At 31.8% G+C, this 24,795-nt stretch overlaps 1 pseudogene; it reads left to right on the forward strand.

The window, feature by feature from the left end:
- Positions 1-22,164: 22,164 nt before the first annotated feature.
- On the forward strand, positions 22,165-23,266 carry LOC140667452 (uncharacterized; annotated as a pseudogene).
- The last annotated feature ends 1,529 nt before the right edge of the window (positions 23,267-24,795 follow it).

A 24,795-nucleotide genomic window follows, 5' to 3' on the forward strand; every position in this document is an offset into this window, starting at 1 on the left:
AATATTTTTTAAAATTTGAGTACATTTTTTTCGACAATACAAGATCTTGTACTACCTGTGGATCAGAGCAAACTTTTTTTATCAATGGGACCATATGATCTACTAAACGTAATGCAATATTATGTTTCGCGAAAAAGTTGTTAATGTAATTTCAGCTATTTTTACTTTATTAATATGGTCCATATTATTATCATCATCGACAGTGAGCAGCGAAGTCGATGGGTTTTCATTAGAAAATTTATTTATATTTAAAATATGCCGTTGCCGAGCTGCGTGCTTTAATAACTCAGATTTACCACATGCAAGAACTTTCTTGCATGCTGCACAAAAAGCTTTTGAATTGTCATGATGTGAAACTAACCAATCTTTAAACTCTTTTATGTTTAACCATGATGTTTTAAATATCTTATGCTTCTGCTTTCCCCTCTTCATATTCGCGCCACTGGTTGATGGTTGTGGATGATCCATCTTCTTATACGATTTCTTTCTTCTTTACACTAAATTTTCCTCACACTGATCTTCACACAGCTTATTTTTCGCGTGATAGACACAGACTAATGATATCCCGCGTTTTTAACAAAACAAAATACACGCGAAAGCACGCGACGCATTGTTTCACGACAATCGATAATCGACACTCATTGATTCGGAATCTTATTTGCTAAGAATTCATGCTAACGTTAGTACCTTTAAAGAAAAAGGTAAAAAAGGTACTAAGTCAGCGTAAAAAAGTACTTATAAAAATAATGGTATAAAAGAAACTGTGCTAAGTGAAAATAAAAAGTTATAAAAATATGTTAATCAAAAAAGTTGTACATAAGTTTAGTTTAATCAAAGTAGTTGCTTTAATTTCTTACAAAAATAGGGAGATAACAATAAAGTATTTAAAAAATTATATTAAAAACTTGCAATAAAAAAATTAAAAACTTTTAATTCAAAAAACGTAACGCTGTTAAATTTTAATTAATGAATACATTGATTTTACAATAGTGTTACGTCCCGGTACCAAAATTTTTCTCATTTACCTTTAAGAAACACTAAACTTATAATATAAAGCCAAACGACAAGTTACCGACTACATTTTAGCCGATAAGTTATTCACTAAGACAAGTTATCCATTATAACCGTTACCAACTCTAGCCGACAGTACGAAATGTTAATCATAAAATAGCTGCTCTCCCACCACCATAAAACTCTCCCGCTACTCCGAACCCTTAGATAACCCTTCCTACGCGTCCACCCCACTTTTCAACCCTGACCCGCACAAACCGAGGGACCTCGAAACAGTCCCAAAAATCGACACATCAATTCGAGACTCTGAGCGATGCATTTCTCTCTCTAGAAGTGCTCCTCATCCTTGAAATTCTATTTCTATACGCGATTCCATTTCCAAGTCAACACTTTCTCGTTTTCCATATCCACATTCGTTTCCATCTCAGTACGCGATCCTATTCCATACAGTTCCATTTCAACGTCATTCTACCTCACGCGAGCGCCTGTTATATCGTTACTTCATTATACTACGTCCGTACCCTGCGTCAGTTCTCCGCGCCGATAGCTCTCCGATTCATATTCACGCGTCACCACTGTAACCATCCAATGTAAGTTTAGTCAAAATATACATATATTTACGAAATCTCATTGTGCATTAATACCAAAACGTATCTGAACCCAGTCCGCATTTTCTACGTTCGGTGTCATATTAAATTTCAATCCGACCCTCAACAGACCTGGTTTCGACCATTAACCAAATCAGCGACGTAGCGGTGCAAACAATTGCACGCTCGTTACTACCCAGCCGATATTGTGCTAATATTCTACACATACGGCTCCTACCCTAAGACCAAACTTATACCTTCACCTGATAGCATCGTGCTAATATTCTGCACATGCCACCTCCCTACCTCAAAACCAATGGTCGAACCCAGCGAACACGCGAAACTAATTTGATTTTTTTGTAGATGCCAAAAATAAGAAGAGGCGGACACAAATTCCACGCGCGACGCTTATATTACGAATACAAATACGCCCCCGTCAGTGAAGCGGATAGTGAATTCCTTGGGACGGATCGTCTATATTTTGACTTAGAATACGAGACGTACTTTAACCCGGCGCTACGAACAAAGTAGGTCAAACCTCTGAGGACGGACATCCGCATAAAGTCTATGGGATATTTTCCGTGGCCGCGCAAACTGATACCGTTGGACACGCAGCTACTGTTCCCCCCTCTGCCGCCCGCGAATTACGTACCGGGAAATCCGAGGAAGACCCGCTACCTCCAGATACGCGACGAAATATTATACCTAAATTACGGGTGTTCCACCCCCGAGCACTGGGGTTCCGTGGAACAACCGATAATAATAGATTAATATTATGCGGAACGAAATTTAACAATATCTCGTAGCAGCGTTACTTAAAATACGAAGCTTGGAAAACCCAGAGTTTTCTCGCCTACATTTTTACGACCGACCTTTTTTTTTTTGCTTCCTGCGTTTCGGCCAGCTCGCCTTCAGCTAAACCCTTCCAAAATAGTATTTTCGCTCCGCGCTGTCGAGGCCGGTTTACAACCGACCCTTTTTTTTCCATTTTCTGCGTTTCGCGTTGACCACTCTCTCTCTTGTCGAGATTTTTCCGAAAATAATACTTGCTTCCAAATTAATACTCGTTTCAAATATTGTATAACGCGCGTTTTATTTTATTCATTAAGTTGTAAACAATTAATATTTAAACTGAATAAATATAAGAAACCTATCTCTCGTTATTCAATTATTTGTACTCCCTCCTTATTCTGACCACGACTAATAACAATGCTTTATACGAGCAATAACAATAATAGTATTTAACCATAACTTATTGACAACACACCTACATGTGTAACGGATAACTGCGCCCCACACAGAAGGGGCACCCCTCCCCTCCCCTCGTCGAAGCGCGTCACCGATTAGAAAACGTCCGTTGCACCTACATCTCGGGATTCGCTCACAAATTAGAACTTACTTCGTATTGCGCATCTTGCCTTGTAAATTCCGACGACATCGATAGAGATTCTTACACGTACTTCAACGTACACCTCGCGATCGACAGCACGCGCTATTCCGGCGTGTATTGCACGGCCTGCTCTCGTAATCTAGCAGAGTTTTTTTCATTCGACTGCGACCGGTGCGTTAACACTTACGCCGACTTCCTCAGAGGTTTAAGAAATAGAAACATCTATTACTATTCGTTAGCGGACCCTATTAAAGTCTTCGTTAGCGGAACCATTCCCGAGAAGTTCACATCACGCGACTTCCCTTAGTCGGTAATCGCCATTTCCCTTTTCGTTTGATACTGCCGCAACATTATATACACGGTAACACCACCGCCATATCCCTATTACTTCGCCTTTGGTAAGGGAAAACCTCCATCGTCCGGATAAGCCTAGTCGCGGGGAATCCCCAGAAGCTTAGCTTCTGAAATACGCGACCGATCAGGCGAAGGATCCGACCACTCTTAGAAGCCGCGACCCCGCTTGACATAACAATAGCATATTATTTAATTTTGTTGCGCTAACAATAAGTCTTTTCAAATAAAAGTTTTTAATTTTTTTATTTGCAAGTTTTTAATGTCATTTTTTAATACTTTATTATTTTCTTATTATTTTTGCAAGAAATTATAACAACTATTTTCATTAAACTAAACTTATGTAAAACTTTTTTCATTAAAATAGTTTTCATATTAACGTTAATATATCAGTTTAAAGCCTTTAAATAATATTAATATTTTTTACTATAAAAAATCAATATTTTTTTATTTCGTGAACGTCATTGTTTGTGTTACTAAATATATGTATACATACATATATGTATGTATGAGATAAAGTCAAAAAGGATTGCGCATTTTTAAATTGCAGTAGAATAGAAAAATAAGTGCGCGCAGCTACGCAATTATATATATATATATATATATATATACGCTAAAAAATATTCTAAATCTAAAGAAATAATTAATTTCAATACTTGCAAAGAAACTAATTATTTAAATTAAACAAGAATATATTTGAATTAATAAAATATATTATATATTTTATGATTCCATTTTGATTCAAATATATTTTTGTTTAATTTAAATAATTAGTTCTTTTACAAGTATTTAAATAAATCATTTTTTCATATTAAAAATATTTTTTCTCAGTATATATATATGTGTATGTATGTATGTATGTATACACACACACACACAATTCATTTATCTTGTGATAAAAATTAATATATGCCCCGCCCCCCGAATGCTCTCCATAACAGCTTAAAGTTACGAGTCTGTTGAAGTCAGCCACGTGGTCAATGACATAGTCGCGCATGCGCACGAGAGTCTCGCCGAACGAGATTTGTCCCTCGACCTAACAACACTGTTTAGAGGTACATTTTGACTATCATGTCATACATCATGCGAATTGCTCGTTTATGGCGGCACTGTGATTGGTCGTCGCGCGGTCAATTAAGCGCCATAAGATAAATTTACAACTTTATTATAAATTTCAAAAGCATCTATTCTATTTCGAAACACTCGCGACTCACGTTTACGTACTGCATTTATTTCCCGAACTTCAATCGCATGATCAATATCTTCCAAAATACATCCATGATTATGTACTTTTGTACTTTTGTATATATTTTTGTATTTATTTTGTACTTTTATATGTACTTTTCTAGTTTAGTACTATTGTATTAACTTTTCGCAATTTATATACTTCGCTTTACACACTGATGCACTGCTAAGATAAAGAAAATTTTTAAAGTGCTCAAATATCATAATTATTGTTGTGTAAAATCTCTATTAATTGTAAGAAACTCGATATATATCCATTTTATTAACAAAATTAACATATAACGTTGATAAAATCAATTAAACTTGTCAATCGTACCATAACTGTTACGCATTGTAGAGCGCTTTTATCTTGCTAAAATGTGCCTCCGACCACATTTAGCTGCGCATCTACCGATATGGCATAAATGTGCTATAAATGTGGCTCAGAATAGGATTTTTACCACAAAGTTGCGCTTTTAGGCTAAACATGGCCTCTAAATGCGCTATTAAATGTGCGCTTAGAATACCGTCACATTTAGCGTATTATCTAAGGCACATTTAGAGGCACATTTAGCGATAAATGTGAGCTCAGAATACGGGCCTATCTCTTCTCCAAATTTTTGACGTCTTCAATAAATCCATCTTATTTCCATATATTACAATGTACTCTGCCTTACTAAAGCACGTAGAATCATATTTTCCTACTATTTTATTAAAAGTTTAATATTTTTCGCTGTGGTGGTGGTGGTGGTGGTGGTGGTGGTGGTGGTGGTGGTGGTGGTGGTGGTGGTGGTGGTGGTGGTGGTGGTGGTGGTGTGATGGTGATGGCTTTACCACCATTACCACCACCGCCACCACCACAGCGAAAAATATTAAATTTTTAATAAAATAGTAGGAAAATTATTAAAATATTATTTTACGTGCTTCAGTAAAGCAGAATACATTATAATATATGGAAATAAGATGGATTTATTGAAGACGTTCAAAATTTTATACGTTTTGTTATGGATATTTTTGACGTTTTCAATAAATCCATTTTATTTCCATATATTACAATGTACACTCCCTTACTAAAGCACGTACAATCATATCTTATTACTTTTTGTTCTATTTTATTAAAAATTTTATACATTTTGTTGTGGAGATAATCTCCACTTCAAATTTTTGACGTCTTCAATAAATCCATCTTATTTCCATATATTACAATGTATTTTCCCTTACTAAAGCACGTAGCATTATATTTCATTACTTTCCGTATTATTCTATTAAAAATTTTATACATTTTGTTGTGGAGACTATCTCCTCTCCAAATTTTTGACGTTTTCAATAAATCCATTTTATTTCCATATATTACAATGTACCCTCCCTTACTAAAGCACGTCGAATCATACCTTATTACTTTCCGTTCTATTTTATTAAAAATAAAGAATGCAATTTAATATTTTTAAAATGTTCCTTAAGCCGAGTGCGCAAATGTTTTTAGTTTGGCCTATATAAAACGAATCACAATCCTAATAACATATTTTATATACGACATTACTTCTATTATCAATGTGTAAAATATTTTTGCCACGCCTAATCAATGTGTTAAATTTATTAAATTTTAAAATATAACAGTACAGAAAATAATAAAATATAATTTTACGTGCTTTAGTATAAGGCAGAGTACATTATTGCAATATATCGAAGTAAAATTGATTTATCGATGACGCGTCAAAAATTTGGAGAGCAGATAGATAGAATCTCCACAACGAAAAAAATATAATAAAATATAATAAAATAATATACAGACGTCATTATAATAAAATAACATTGTAATAAATATTCAAAGACTATATAGATCCAAATTATTATAAAAAGAAGATGTTTATGCGTGAGACAAATTTTTCAAATTAATTCCTAGTTTATGATAAAGTGTGCGATATTTTAATTAAATAGCTCTGTTTATTACGCAGCAATTTTTTATTCTTCGTCTAGCAATCAAAATATGCTTATGGATTTAATATATAATACATATGCACACGCACACGTACAAATTTGTACATGGAATTCAACTATAAACGGACAGTTTGATTGTCCGTTCGCTTAACAGCATTTCTTTACGATTATAAAGTAAATAAAATTATTAATAATACTAAAATAACTGATCGATTTTTTTAGGTAAAATGCTCGATCTAATTATGATACTTAATAATCGATAATCAGATTTTCCAATGGAATCTTAATATGTATAATAAATTTTAGCTCATAAATAAAAACATAATTATATACAATAACTGATGAAATTTCTTTCTCATATCTCTTCATACTTTTGCATTTACGTATAAAATTTCATTATAATTAAAAAATAAAGTTGAATCTCGATAGCAATAACAAAGCAGAATATGATTCTGAAGAATTTATACGCCTAACCAGCATTTAGTTCAGAATATTTTTGATTATTAAATATTAATAACTCTAGAACTGATTAGATTTATTTATAATAAATTTAATTAATACGTACATTTAATCGATAGCTCGAATAAATATAGATACATAAAAACATTTTTCCGATTGTAATTAGAAAAAAAAACGTATAAATATTACACAAATTTATTCTTTTATTAGCATGTTTCAAGATATTGACAATATTAAGTATATATGGAATAAAGTTATATCAAATAAATGAATGTGTGTACTTATATATTCTATGTTAATATATATTTTACTTTTAATTAATTTATTATTAATTTTTTATATTTTTCTTCTTTCCATTTCCTTGACATCTTCGTATCTTAAAATACCTTTACATTTTCAGCATTATAAAATTTTTAATATTTCAGAAACATGTTAAAATTATATAGTGCTCATGTCGTCTCTTTATTTTTAATGAACGTAATTTTCAAAAGTTATAACATTATTTTTGCAGAGAGGAAAGCAGGTTTAAATAATATTATATACATTTTAGTAACATACGAGTATACCTTTGCACAATATTGAAGGACATTTGAATTTGCTATTAAATGTACATTTAAACGTAATTAGCGTGTCTTAAATAAGTATAACACAAAATGAATTTCAAGTGTAAAATCTGCCTAATTATAGGTTTATGCGATTAACGAAAACAAACACAGAATAAATTTAGAAATTTAGAAAATAAGATAAAATAATTTACAGATATCATTATAATAAAATGACATTGTAATAAATATTCAAAAATATCCATAACAAAATGTATAAAATTTTTGACGTCTTCAATAAATCCATCTTATTTCCATATATTACAATGTATTCTGCTTTACTAAAGCACGTAAAATAATATTTTAATAATTTTCCTATTATTTTATTAAAAATTTAATATTTTTTGCTGTGGTGGTGGCGGTGGTGGTGGTGGTGGCGGTGGTAGTGGCGGTGGCGGCGGTGGTGGTAAAGCCATCACCATCACACCACCACCACCACCACTACCATCACTACCACCACCATTACCATTACCACAACCACCACCACCACTACCACCACCACCACCATCACCACCACCGCCACCACCACCACAGCGAAAAATATTAAATTTTTAATAAAATAGTAGGAATATTATTAAAATATTATTTTACGTACTTTAGTAAAGCAGACTACATTGTAATATATGAAAATAAGAAGGATTTATTGAGACGTTTAAAATTATATATATTTTGTTATGGATATTTTTGACGTTTTCAATAAATCCATCTTATTTCCATATATTACAATGTACCTTCCCTTACTAAAGCACGTAGCATCATATTTTATTACTTTCCTTTCTATTTTATTAAAAATTTTATACATTTTGTTGTGGAAACTATCTCCATTCGAAATTTTTGACGTAGAATCATATTTTCCTACTATTTTATTAAAAATTTAATATTTTTCGCTGTGGTGGTGGCGGTGGTAGTGGTGGTGGTAGCCACCAGGTGGTAAGTTAATTTGTCTTTAATTGATTTTTTCACATTTACCTCCTGTGTTTAATTTATTATTATTTTGTATTCATTATAGTGACACTTGAAAAGGATCACAACCAAATGGTCGAAATGTCGTATTATTAAATAAAGAATTTATTAGCTAGTTTGGTCGTTTTAATCATGTTATCTACTATTAATTGATTACTAGCGATTTTGATCTAATTATTTAAAATTAAATAATTTAAAATTAAATTTAATATTTTTCGTTGTGAAGACTATCTATATCCTCTCCAAATTTTTGACGCGTCATCGATAAATCAATTTTACTTCGATATATTGCAATAATGTACTCTGCCTTATATTAAAGCACGTAATATTTTATTGTTTCCTGCACTATTGCTTTTAATAAATAGTGAATTAATTTTTCCTATTCCTCTTTTTTCTTCCTTTAACCCTTCATTGTCTACACACTTATTTTGAGGGATGACAGTGGAGGGTTAGGAGGAAGAAAGAGAGGAATAGGAAGAATAAATAAAATAATGCTAATTTGTTTTATTCTAGTTTTGTTCTATATAGTCTTTGAATATTTATTACAATGTCATTTTATTATAATGATATCTGTAAATTATTTTATCTTATTTTCTAAATTTCTAAATTTATTCTGTGTTTATTTTCGTTAATCGCATAAACCTATAATTAGGCAGATTTTACATTTGAAATACATTTTGTGTTATACTTATTTAAGACACGTTGTTGAATTCCGCAATTAGAAACTTTATTAATTACTGTTAATTAATGCCGATTATGCAATTGACATACTCGTGCACGATTAGTAATACGTGTCTTCAAATATTTTCGAAAATTCAATTTTTATTTTAAAATATTTTACATAAATATTGGCAATGTAGGTACTTCACGAGCAGTAATGTATCTTAAAACGCTCGAAATTTCGCTCCTGAATGATTAGAAAAACATATTTCGCAAAGAAGGTATCGCTAAAATCAGTGGGAAGAGCGATACCTTATTTGCACTGTAAATGCATTTATTTGCGTTTACTAATATGCGATCATTAATAACTTTTGGGAAAAGCTGATCAGATAATAATAGTACAGCAATTTTGTCCCGGCGTTATATTGAAAAGTGCATTTTTGTACAGTATTTTGTATGTTTGGTAAGAAACTTATTACATTTTGTGTGTCTGCGTACTTTTAAGTGTTTTAATGTGTTATATATTCTTACGTTGAGTTGTTGAAGATGGACCGTAACATTCAAATAAATGCGTTCTTTTATTAAAAAAATTTGAATTATTTGCGTTCTTTACACTCTGTGCTCTTATTGTCTTTCTTTTCTCCATGACGGAATCGTATAGCAATATTAGAACAGAAAGAAGCCTGAGGCTATAATTATACGGGCAACTTATTCTTAGCATCGATAAGATATTATTAAAGATCGTTAATCTTAGATAAATTTCATGACTCAAGTAGTAGGAGACATAAGATTTTAGAAAAAATTTTAAAAAGAACAAACGTTGTCTTTGTTTGGACTCTCATCAATGTCAAAAATTAAAAATAACGAATAGTTAGAAATGAAACAAAACAATCACACATAAAATAAAATCGAATGTACAAAAATTAATAAAAAATTAATATATTACAAACGTAAAATAAAAAAATGCTTAAAAAATAATAAATGTTTTATTATACCAAATTACAGGTTTGTTGTCAACAATGTACGACAAATATTAGTACAATAAAACAATTATTTTGTTGTTCTTACTACATAAAAGATCTATATATTTTTTAAAATAAAACAATAGTTGGATGAGATTTACTTATTTACAATAGCACGCAGCGAGATTTTTTTCAGTCACGCTACATTCTGTAAGATTCATCGGTCTTTAATATAAAATTATAATTTAATTTTGGTTATAGTTTAATAAAATATTTAATTAAATATAAAAAAGGCTTAAAGAACAAAGACAAATGGAATTAGTGTTTAAAAAATTTTTAATGTGCAACAACTTTAATTATTATATAAAAGTAGTAAGAGACATCAGATTTTACAAAAATTTTAAAAAAGAGCAAATAACAAACGTCTTTGTTTGAATTTTTATCAGTGTCAAAAACCTTCGAAAAAAAGTCGAATGAATAATCCATTTATACATTTTTATAAAAGTAGATATTACATACTTAGCGTCATAATAGTTTTATGAAAAGAAGCGACCGAAAAAAATTGTGAATGTAATGATGTAATAACGTTTTTAAATGGTCAGTACCATGAATGATACTTAAGCTTAAATAACACAAAGACAAAGATATATCCTAAAAAAAAAAAATAAGTCAGAAAAAGGGAAAACCGAATTTATCATAGAGAGGACAATTCTCATCGCGAAGTTAATTTTTCACAGCAGAAAAAATCATAGAAAAAGATTTTATTAATGTAGATAATTTTCTTTATATCTATAAATAATATATAATTAGCATTATAAAATAAGAAAAATTTATGTTCCACTCTAGTCATAAATTTTTTACTACAGTTTTCATAGCAGCATATTAAATGTATTTAGACGTTTATATGTTCAACATATTTTTCCTTGAGTTCTCAGATTATTATAAAATTATTATTAGATTATTATTTATATTTTATTGCAGTTTGGTTTCTTTTTAAGAGGAAAATGCATTACGCACTCCTCGTCGATCGGTCTAGCGAGAGAGTGTGAGACTCCCCCCGTCTATAAAAAGTAGTATACCCACTAAAAAGCCTTATATATTTCTCAAAGTGCATTTTCTGAGGAGAAACCTTATATTTTGTAATACATTTATATACACAAATATGTATTATATGTATGTTACACATAGAATTAATTACGTCATAAATATATATTACAAAGTATGATATAAAATTTAATATAAAACATTTAACGTAGAGAGTATATTATAAAATGTGTTACAAAATACATATTATATAAGTAATTTTATACTATACATAAAATTAATTATATATTTTACAATATATTTACAAATATATTTTACAAAATAGGAAACAATTTATTACAATATATAATTTGAAATTTAATAGTGTACAAAATAATTTATTACACGAAAATGTCCAATATATCTACGTCCAATATAAAATTTATTAGAAGCTTTTAGATCAAACGTAGCTGATAGTCTATCACGACCAAAAGAATTATTAATTAATTTCGATTACGTCTCTCTCAATTAAGAGAATCTGGAATTTTAATGAAATTTTGTGTTATTGTACGTGGTCTTTTAATTTGGTATTTTTCATTTTGGTAGTATTTATTGAAGTAATATACACATATATATTTTATTAAAATACTTTTTTATTGAAATTATTAAAACATCAAATTTTATGTGAAATAAAATATGCATTTTAATTCTATATATACGTATATATTACTTCATAATATATGCTAAAGTGGAAAAAGATCACGCAGCTAATAATATCTAATAAAACATATTAATAAATCTATTATATGTTTCGTACTTTTGAGATCCACGATTATGGATCTAGCACAGACCACAATTTGTGGATCTAGCACGGACTCGAACCAATCGGTCGTTTTACCGTGGCACTGGAAAGTGGATCCAGCCACGTAGTTCCGGAAACTCAATTGTGGATCCAGTTAGCGCCACCGTACGGCGGAGAAAAAGCGTTCCCTAAAAAACGGTGGCATGACCCTTCTCATTCTTCTCTCTAATACCAGCATAAAAATGGACACTCAAAATGGCTGCTTATGGACGCCAAAATTGAATGGCTTTTCGGAGATGCTGGAAGAACAAAGTTTTAAATATAAATATGGAATATACTTCACATTTTTAATAAAATCAACTCAATAAGATTAAATTAAAATATATAATTTTAATATGCAACAAATAAAATAATATATATTAATAATATTGAAATTTTAACACATTGTTTACTGTCCTTTAAATAGTATATCTATATAAAACATAATCTTCAAAAACATTAAATTATATTGATAACAATTACTAACCGATGAAATGTTATCCCTTAATTTCGCGCTATTGTTGTTATGCCACAGGCCTGACAATGCACCATAATTTTATTTCACTATTTTTTTTAGAATTAATAATTGTGTATAATAATATGCACATGTATCTGTCTGACAACAGCTGCAGACGATGCTAATAAGCGTCCAAAAAGTGGACACTCAAGATGGTGGCTTCCGTCAGCGATTTCGCTAGCCCCCACCACCGATACATTCCCTCTTGTTTCTTTTTACTCTTTGTTGTATTTTTACACCATGGGTAAATACACCAAGTAAAATATGTGCTCTATGCACGTTTCAATTTTCGCGGGAAAAATTTCTAAAGACGCATTAACATCTGCGTAGTCATAGACCTTATAAATATGGTCTGGCCATGCTAGACAAGACTGCGTCCGAACTTTTCTTTCCATCTCTCTCTAGAGTGTCCGGAAATACGTTTTACGTATGCTTGTGACATACATTATACATTAAACGCATTCGCACAGTGTCATTAGTTGCGTTCAGCAGAGAAAGCAAATCAGTGAGCGCTTAGTGATTCTTTATTGTGATTGGTTCTTGCATTTAGATCTTCGTTGAATCTAAGTGCAGAAACCAATCACAATAAAAAATCACTAAGCGTTCACTGATTTGCTTTCTCTGCTGAACGCAGCCAATGTTTTGTTGAAGCGTGATTGAAATTATCCAGGTTATAAAATTTCAGTGTGTATATATATATATATATATATATATATATACACTATATATATATATATATATATATATAAAGCATAAAAAAGAAAAATATAAAAATAGTTATATTTTAATTCGAGATATCAACACTCGAAATATTAAATAAAATTAACAATTATAATTTTTATTTAATTTTTTTTTAATATCTTCATTAATATATGAGATTAAAATGCTGATATAAAGTATGTATGATTTATTTATTTTAAAACTCCTTTTATAAGTTTATAAAGTTTTATTTTGCCTGTTTTTTTAATCTGTATTTTATATTTTCAAAAAGATATTTATTCCAATCTTCGCCACAATTAAATATCAATTCTGGTTTTATATTCAGGCGCCATATGTTTAACTGACATGCGCAATATACATTTCCGGACATTGTAGAGAGAGAAGTACTAAAAAGTATGTTTTTCTTTCTAACCTTCCTTGGATACTATTTTACTGCAGAAACTATAGCAATTGCCAGTCCATATTTATAAGGTCTATGTGCGTAGTGCTCTTATTCGCCAGTTTGATAGCTGTTTGTTTGTATATTTATATTTGTATATTACTGGGTATTGATTGAACTTTCACGTGAAAATTTTTGTTCCCATGAAACTTGATGACGGAAAGATGGAAATCCGCCCTTATACTCTCTGTAATATATATTAATACATTTGAAGATAAACTTTAAAAAAAGTTAATCAAAGGACCCCGCACAAAACCAATCAGAAAGGTGGCCCCAGTCAAATTGGCTAAAATTTTAGTATGATGTAGTCCTGACTGTCCTGATCAAAAGTCTCAATGGCCGCAAGTTCAAAAAATGGCTAGTTTCCGAGATATTTGATCTCAAAGTGTTGAAATCGATGATAGCTCATCGTAAAAAATCCTTTTCAAAGCTTTGCAACATGTTTATATATATATATATATATATATATATATATATATATATATACATATATAAATATATATATATATATATATATAAGTAGATAGTAAAAGAGAGTTCTAATACCGGGATCTGAGGGGGGTGAGGTAAGCGAGGGAACCGCTTACCTCACCTCCCGGTACTGATATGTTCGTGGGGGGGGGGGGGTACCAAATGTCCTCTCAGATTGAGGAGCAAGGGGGGGGTATAAAATGTCCCCTCAGATTGAGAGGGAAGGGGGGTACATATGGTTCTGCAGGTGGAGGGAGTGTTTTCTCCGATTGATTGCGGAGGTCTGATGGTGAGAGAGAGGAATGTCAACTGTTATAGATAAAATATTCACCCCACTCTGTTTATCCATAATGTATATTTGCAATAAATAATTAGATTAACACTTTACCGACCGATAGTCTATTAATCGGCTTTTTGTCCCCGACGCTTACCAACCGATAGCCTATTAATCGGTTTTTTATCCCCGGCGCTTACCCACCGACAGTCTATTAATCGGTTGCTATGGCAAACAGTAATTTGTTATTTAGTATTGAGGTACAACTAGTTAGTTTGTTCTGTAAGCTTCCATATTTTTATATCATTTTGAAAAACTTACCGTTCGCGATGATCGAAAAAAATGGTGAGTTTTATTTAGATGATCTGTCAGATTGTCCTGACAGTTATTCAGCAAGTGATAGTGATGACGAAAGTGATGGCAGTGATATAATAATTCGGAAGCGATGTTCTGTATTGTCACTAAAATATAGTGATTCAGAAGACGATGAAATAAGTAACGTCGAAGACGATGCAAATAACGTTAAAAATAACGATGATACATGGACGAACGATGAAGTAATAATTTTGGAACCTTTCGAAGACAGCCCCGGCATAAAAATTATGCCAAATTCTCCAGAAAGTATAATGGATAGTGTAAATTTATTCATTGGAAATGACTTTTTCGAGTACTTGGTGAGGGAATCCAATAGATATCATTATCAAGTCATGGAAAAATATAAAATTATATCAAAAACAAAAAAATGGACAGATATAACGGTACCGGAAATAAAGAAATTTTTAGGCCTAATAGTTCTAATGGGACAAGTAAAAAAGGACGTTCTCTACGATTATTGGTCCAAGTCTGATCGAAGTATAGAAACTCCATTCTTTTCACAAGTAATGAGCAGGAACAGATTTGTACAAATAATGCAGAGCTGGTATTTTTGTAACAATGAGAGCATTTCTCACAATTCGCATAGGCTTGCTAAAGTCCAGCCTGTCATTGATTATTTAAAACAAAAATTTAATGATGTATATAAACCATGTCAACAATTGTCTTTGGATGAGTCTATAATTCCATGGAGAGGTAGACTTTCGATTAAAACATATAATCCCGCAAAAATTACAAAATATGGAATACTTGTCAGAGTGCTGTGTGAAGCTGTTACAGGATACGTATGCAACTTTCACGTGTATGCTGCTGATGGAAAAAAATTAGAAGACACTGTTTTAACGGTTATTGAACCATATAAGAACATATGGCACCATATTTATCGAGATAATTACTATAACAGTGTCAATATGGCTAAAATTCTTCTCAAAAATAAAGTGCGAGTGTGCGGAACAATTCGAAGAAATAGAGGTCTTCCTCGATCACTCTAAACAATACAACTTTCAAGAGGTCAGCATGGATTTTGTAGAAATCATCAAATTTTGTTAGAAGTATGGAATAATGGCAAAAGAAACGTAAACATGATCTCAACAATACATTCTGCACAATTAACGGAATCCAGAAGCAGAAGTAAAAGATCAGATGGCCTAATACAAAAGCCTAATTCAATAGTAAATTATAACAAATATATGAAAGGCATAAATTGCGCGGACCAATATCTATCCTATTATTCCATTTTTAGAAAAACAAAAAAATGGACTAAACGAGTTGTAATGTTTTTTACCAACTGTGCACTTTTCAATTCATTTAAAGCATACACAGTTCTAAACGGAAAAAATATTACGTATAAAAATTTCCACAAAGCGGCAGTTTCGTGGATAGAAGATTGTGAAACTAATTGTAAGGAACAAGATGAAGACCTATCTATCTAATTCTGAACCCACAAGGAGAACATCCAGATTAGACCATCCCAGAAGACTGTCAAATTTCGGAAAACATAAACTTATAAATATAGTGACCAGTGGTCGAAGTGCAAAATCCCAAAGACAATGTAGAGTTTGTGCAGTTAAAAAAAAAAAAGAAGTAGAACATGTTTTGTCTGTAAATTTTGCAATGTTTCACTACACAAAGGTGATTGTTTTGAACAATATCATATTTTAAAAAAATATTAAACTATTTCTTATTTGAAGTATATCAATATATGGATTATGGTATATTATATAAATATTAAACTGAAAACGATTGTAATAGATAAAATAAATATAGTTTAGCACTAATATCATGAAAATAAAAGATTTTATTAAATTTAATTATCCTATAATAACAGAAAGCGGGCAATTTTATCTGAGCATAAGAAAAGCACATATATTCCCGCGCGACAGTCTAAGCCGAAACAGAACCGGTGCCAGGGAGGATCTGCAGCCGAGCGGCCGGTCGGACGTGCGTATGATGTTGAATCGCTATCGGTCGGTAAAGTGTTAATATTAATAAATTTTTATATCCCCATGGTAACAACGCGATAGGCGTTCGTAACGTGGTATAGAGAGAGACGATGCTATAGACGTTTGCAACGCAGTAGAGAGAGACGGTGCGATAGGCGTTCGCAACGTGGTAGAGAGAGACGGTGCTATAGGCGTTCTATATAGCGTAGGACAAGGAGAGTATGACGTGATGTAAGAAGGAAGGCGCTGTATATGTATAACAAGGAGTGCATAATGATAGGAAAAGGAGAGCATGATGGTAGGAAAAGGAGATATGGGTGCGAGAGAAAGAATAGAGAAGAAGGAGGATAGCGGGAAGGAGAGCGTGTTATGGGTGCGAGAGAAAGAGCGGGAAGGAGAGCGCGTATGGTGAGAAAAGGGCAGCGCTATAGGCATAGGACAAGGAGAGCACAATACGGCATGGCAGTAGGAAGATAGTATGAGAGAGAAAGAAGGAAGGTGTGGGGAAATGATAACGGAAGCGCGATAAGACGGAAGCTAAGGCGTACGCGAGAAAAAGATAATTTTTGTATGTTAAGTTTTTTTATAATATTAAATATTATCTTATTATATATCTATTATATATCTTATTATCTAATTATATCTAATACAGAGGAAGAAGGATGGGATAGATGAAGAAGGCGCAAATAAGTAATATATATATGAGTTTAACATAAATTTTTATTTAAAAAGTGTGTATACATATAAAGAGTGTGTGTGTGTGTGTGTGTGCGTGTGTGTGTGTTTTAAAATTAAAAATATAAAAAGATATAAATTTAAAAATGTAAAATATAAAAAGATATAAATTTAAAAATATAAAAGATATAAAAATATGAAAATTAAAAATATAAGATAATATAAAATCTAACGAGATATAAAAATATAAAATTTAACTAAAAATCCGTTGGAGCGAGGCGGGGAGGAAACTCGTGACAGCTGCGTCTATAACAGAAAAGAAAATGAACATTTTTATTAGTACTTAAAAAAAAGAAATATTTAAAATTTCCGCATACTTACAATACAAGGGGCTCCTCTCCGAATAGCCTGCGGAAGTCGAATATATCCGCATATAAATGTGGAAACTCCGCGTCGAGATCTTGGACCCCGGAACGATCGCTCCATAAATCCTCCCACTCGGCGCTCTCTCTCTCTCTCGCCTGCACCAAGCGCACCTCCTCCCTGTGCGCGATGTTAATCTACACTTACACAATAATAGTTTTTGTTGTTTTCACACAAGTTTTATGTTATACAAATCGGACACATATTACAAGGTAATTTGATATAACGGATTTCGACACTCGCTACAAAATAGTCCGAGAATTAATGAGTAAATATTAATTGCGTGTGCCCGCACAGCACGAATCTCATCAAAAAGTTCCGTCACTCTCATAAAACATGATGCGCAGAAATAAGTACCATCTGTAGTTGCATAATAAAAATATATGCAACACATTCTTTTTAATCCATCATACGAATTAATTTCTGGTAAGTCTATATCACGATAGATTCTTTCCGAAAAACACTTTCGTCACTATTATAATCACTGTCCTCTAAGGGTGGTACTTCAATGTCCGATCCCTCTTCGTCAGAATCATCCATATTATCATCACTATTATTTTCAATATCATCTAAACCGATATTCCCAATATTGTCATTATTTTCATCATCATCACTGTCTTCTAAGAGTGGCACTTCAATGTCCGATTCCTCTTCGTCAGAAATGATCATTAAATAATCATCACTATTATCTCTGACATTATCAAAACCGTCATTATTTTCATCCATATTCTATTAATATTATATATAAAACACAGATTTACGGAAGACACAAGCACAATGCACAGACTTACTCGCGACACGAGCACAATGCATAGACTTACTCGCGATACGAGCACGTAATAAACTTCTTCTTAGAGCGTAGAGAAAAAACTATAGCGCCACGCTCATTTATCTCAAATATATAACACAAGATCCCATATCTCATCTCTTTCTAAATAGAGTATCTCTTTCTAAATAAACTATGCATATGATCCTATGATCCTTAGAGGTAAACGTCTTTGTTTGACTGAGACTAAGATAGCGCGAGGAGGAGGAAGAGTCGTAAAATAAAATGGTGTGAAGAGAAACATTAATGTTAATAATAATTTTTTATTTTTTATTTGTTACAAGTATCATAAAGTATATCATTTATAGCACACGCCAACAATTTGCAATCTACGAGTGATCCGCTATCGAACGCGTCATTCTCACGAATCGCTTTCACAGCATCATTTACATTAGAAATATTGTTACGTTGCAAAACGTTACAAAATTGTTTAAACTTTTCATTCACGAGATGTGTATTTTGACACAACCATGAAATGCATATGATCGATACAATCTTCAAAATCGAATAAATGTAATAATGTTTGAGGTTGCATATACAAAGACTTATTAGATAATGTTAATTTAACAATCCTCGATCCGTTTAATCCGTTAATCATTTGGATAGATAGATCGCAGATCCATAATGGCTGACTTTCAGTCGATTGTACATGTCGTTCAATGTCTGTACGTTTCTGCATCAATGAGTGCCAGAGTACGATAGGCAATACTACTCGATTGCCTCGGTTGTCACCAAGTATCAATTCCACATACGACATAGCTCCAACGCTTATTCCAATCTCCAAATATTTGTAAGATGTCGGGATTAAGGTATACCTTCTCTCAGGTATGCAAACCGTACGACGAGATAAAACGCTATATAAAATATTAAAATATATTAAAAAATAATTGAAACTTACATTTTCTTTGATTGAATTTCACCGTTCTCAATCGGAATGTAAAAATTCATCTTGTTGGTTTCTTTTGTGGAGCACATTTTTTTGCACAACCTTATGTACAGACAACTGATGCGATACTAAACTGTTCAAAGTTCTGCGAGCAATTTGTAATATCGCAAAACGTAATGAGGAAGGGAGTATTTCTCATGTAATTTTTCAAGCGCCAATGTAAGGCTGCTAAAAAATCATTAAAAATCGTTCCCCCGTGCTTTCTCGAGCGCCGTGGGTGGCTGCCGTATGATGAAATCGATTCAAATATTCGGTTATAAATGTATACGACAAAGCATGAGATAAAATTTTTTGCTAAATGAAAACATATATAGAACGCCAACAGTATGGATGTTTGCGCTAAAGAATAACGTTTCGCATAGTGGGTGGGCATTATCATGTATATTTAATTTGACTATAAATATAAATAATAAATATAATCCTATGCGTACAGGATGTCATATTATATTACATTACCACGAAATATGTGTAAGATAAAGAGACATGATATTATAGAAATGACGGATGTTTACACGAAAGAATAACGTTTCGCAACGCGAAAAGAATATAACGATTAGATATAAATCAGAACAGAGAGTCAAATTTGGCCATTATTGTCGAAGCTTGTGCGAGTGTACCTTATATGTAAAAAATGGAGCAGGTTTTAACACATCAATCCACCTTGATAAATTCGGTGGAGGAGTACTTTGTGTGGGAGGTGCGATGCGATGAATATATCAAGTCGTTGGAAGAGCAGAGTCGAATTAAATAACGGCGAATATCAATCGGATATCAACAATTGTTGATCGCAAAGATCGCGCGACTCGAAGGACTGAAAATTGCGCAAACGTTTCGTACACGCGGGTACCGGCCACAGCGCGCATCAAGCTGCACTATTTTGAAAGATCGAGAAATTGATACAGCGTTCGAGAACCGTATATCGACTGGTGCGATAATCAATATCAATTATATCGAACCTCGCCAGTTTCTCGAAAACGCGAGTGATATCGTGCTCGAACATGTGCGAGACACTATCAAAACACACTGCAGTGTGAAAGTGAATACCGTGTTTAACGGTGAGTTTGTGGCGGGTGAAAAGCACGATATTAAAAGTGTAAATACAAAAAACTGTGAACTCTTTCGTACATCTGATTTACGCGAATGATACGAGCAACGTTATCGAGCCCACTTTAGCATCTCTCGAAGAATTTCAAGAATGTGATAGTGGGTGGGCATTATCGTGTATACTTAATTTGACTGTAAATATAAATAAATATAATCCTATGTGTGCGGGATGTCATATTATATTACCGCGAAAGATAATGATGAAGCGAGCGGTAGTTAACGTGCGATCCAAAGACAATGCATGTTTTGCACGGGCAGTGACTGCTGCTATGTATCCCGCTGAAAGAAGCGTTGAACGAGAATTATCGTACCCGCATTACACAGATGTGCTAAATCTTCGAGATATTGAGTTTCCAGTAACTCTTAATCAAATTAAAAAGTTTGAAATTTACAACAATATTTCAATCAATGTGTATACCATCGAAAACGAAAATATTGTTCCTATTCGTCTTTCGGAGCAAAAGAGGGACAAGCACGCCAATTTGCTCTACATCCAAGATGCGCAAGATATCGGACATTTCGCGTGGATCAAGAATTTATCCCGGCTCATGAGTTCACAACTCAATAAACACAATAGACAAAAATATATCTGCAATCGGTATGTATATTTAATATTATTGATTTTTCCTCAAAATAAATATATAATTATTATTTCTATTTTATAGATGTTAAAATATATATAATTATTATTTCTATTTTATAGATGTTAAAATATATATAATTATTATTTCTATTTTTATAGATGTATACATTATTTTTATTCGAATGAGAAACTACAGTCACATACTGCGGGAAGATGAATGACTGCGCTATCCGATTACCGAGCGATAAGGATAAGTGGCTCGCTTTTAACAACTATAACAGGAAGGAGCAGGTTCCTTTCGTCGTGTATGCCGACCTGAAATGTGTTTTGAGAAAGACGAACAAAGAAGAAGCAGAAAAAAATGTATACTAGCATCATCAAGTATTTAGTATTGCTTATTATGTACATTGCTCGTACGACAAATCATTATCCGCGTATCATTCATGTCGGGATAATAATTGTGTTGCATGGTTTGCTGAAGAATTAAAAAATTTAGCAACGCGCGTGAAAATAATTTTATCCACAAATCTTCCCATGATAAATTTGACGCGTGAAGAATTGGAAAAGTTTAATAGCGCTATTCAATACCATATATGTGAGAAACCATTCGTGGAAGACGATACGCGCGTACACGATTATTGCCAACTCACTGGGCGGTACACAGTATAACCAGTAGCGTCACTTAGTGAAAATAGCGTCTGAGAAATACTACAGCGCATGCGTTGCATTACTACCGACAACATGGCGTCGAGGCGGCGATAAGCGCGAGCCGATGATTTTACTTGATTATTTTATTATCAAGCTGAATTGCTCGAATCTCTTTATCTTTAACACTGAGAGTTGTAAGAGTAATATATAAAATGAAACGTGTAATTATTAGTGGTTTCATATGTGCAATGAGTGAGTGTAATGAGAACTCGGGAATAAATCATCAGCATTTAAGCTTTTTTCGTTTTCCATCTCATCTAGAAAGGTACTGATTGTTTGATAATTTCTTATACGTATATATATGTTATTGTTTCTAAAATTATAGTAATATTTAAAATTTTAGAGCAAAATTGTGGTTACAAGCATATGGTATAAAGAAAGATATCTCAAAAAAGCTATACAATAATTATAGAGTTTGTTCAAAACATTTTGCTCCTATGTTCTTAAATAATTTAAGAAATCGGCTACATGCAATTCCAAATGTAATTATTAATATTACTAATGAAGAAACTACTACATAGAATGAAATCAATAGTAAATAATTTTCGATTATTATATTTATGTTTGTTTCTTGATTATTCAATGTATTATTATTACATACTAAATTTTAATAATATTTTATACGTAGTACAAACTTCAACAGAAAATATAACAGATAATAAATCTACGAAAAATATAGAAGCAAATGTAGTGGCCATGAGTTTGACAACTGACAATTTGACAGGTTAGGTGTAGAATATTTATAAAAAAATTGATTAATCTAGATTTTGTTAGATTTTTTTTGAAGATATTTTATTTTTATTTCTAATTTTAGATATTGATGTAAGCACAAATTCAACTGAAAATGTTAATCCGTCAAATAATGATTATCAAACATCTAAAAATGATAAAGCTACTCAGAAGGAATTAAAATTATCAAATTCTACTCCAAGGAAGATAGCTCTCAGAAGAAAATGTGATGCTGCAGAAAAAAGAGCAAAACGCGCAATATTGAAATATAATAAAGAAGGAAACTCTATAGATGGCATCACTTTCAGCGATTTCCAAAAACTTCTTTACAAGTTTTATCCAAAACCGATAGCTGATTTTATGAAAGCTCAAGCAGATAATCTGAGTAACAAAAAAAAATGGTAATAAATATACAAAACAATTTAAAATGTTTTGTTTAAATTTATATTTTAAAGGGCCCAAAGCATATAGATTATTAAGTAATACTTTCATTTTACCATCAAAAGAACACTTGAACGCACAATACAAGGACTTATAATTTCTCCAGGTTTACATAATATTGTGTTTGAAAGACTTAAGATTAAAACTGAAAATTTATTAGATAGATTTATTAGATAAGTATTGTTGTATTAGTATTGATACAATGTCATTAAAAGCAAGTTTATTTTATATAATTAATAGAGATATGGTAATTGGATTTCATGATACAAGTTATACTAGTTTCTTACCTACATGTAATGCAGCGATAATCATGGTTAGAGGTCTGACAAATAAATTTAAGCAACCACTTGGTTATTTTTTTCTTAATTCAAGTATGGATGCTGATGAGTTACGAAATATTACTATTGAATGTGTTATGAGGCTTCAAAATATAAATTTAAGAGTTATTGCAGAAGTCACAGATATGGGAAAAGATTATCAAAAGGCAGCTAAAAAATTAGGTGTGGAGAAGGATTAGGACTGAAGAAACTCCTTACTACATTGTAAATAAGCAAAAAATATTTTACTTCTTTGATACACCATATCTTATTAAAGCAGCTAGAAATAATTTATTAAATAATGTTATTAAGTCAGGAGATAAAATTATATCGTGGAAATATATAGAAAAATTATTTGAAATAGATACAAAAAACATAAACAGATTAGTACCTAAACTGGCTCAGGACACACACATTTATTCCAATAATTTTCAAAGGATGAAAGTGAAATATGCCGCTCAAGTCTTAAGTTTTTCTGTAGCTTCTGCTATTAATTCAATGATTTCACTTGGACAGTTGCCGGCATCTGCTAAAGATACATCAGAATATATTGAAAAATTAGATGCTGCTTTTGATATTTTCAATTCATCGTCTGTTAAAAAAAAGAAACCAAGCAGAAAGGCGTTTGTAGCCTCAGAAAAACAAGTGGAATTATTAAAATCATTAAAAACATACTTCTGCAGCCTTGCAGTTTTCACATATGATGGCAAAAATATTACAAAAAAAGTTAATGTATTTAGATACTGGAATCAAAATATAAATAGTTTAAATCAAATGTGGGAATACTTAAAGGAGATTCGTTCAGAATTTAAATTTTTATTAACAAGGCGTATCAATCAAGATATAATCGAACATACATTCAGAGAGATTAGAAATTTATCGGGTAATGCATTCAATCCAACTCCAGTGCAATTTTATTACTCTTTTAGAAAATTATTTGCTACCAATCATTGTTCAGTTCAGACAGGAAATTGTACATTAGATGTTGAAGAATTGCAAAAAGTCATGACTGAAGTGAAACAATTTGAACACAATTTTTGTACAAAATACGTCACTGACGAAGAATAAAACTATTCAAATTGATGACCATGATTATTGACAAAAAGACATTGTTGACGATAATGCATTTTATTATATTTGTGGTTATTTTATGTCAAAGAGTCTGAAAAAGCATTCCTGTGATATATGTGAAACTTTTGCCAAAGATATTGATAATTGGAATAATAATAGATGTTACACATTATTTAGAGCATTTAAATCTGAAAAAGATATATATAGCGGATTATGCGTTCCGAA

This window comes from Anoplolepis gracilipes, chromosome 7, assembly GCF_047496725.1.
Source record: "Anoplolepis gracilipes chromosome 7, ASM4749672v1, whole genome shotgun sequence".
In the NCBI taxonomy this organism is placed as follows: Eukaryota; Metazoa; Arthropoda; class Insecta; order Hymenoptera; family Formicidae; genus Anoplolepis; species Anoplolepis gracilipes.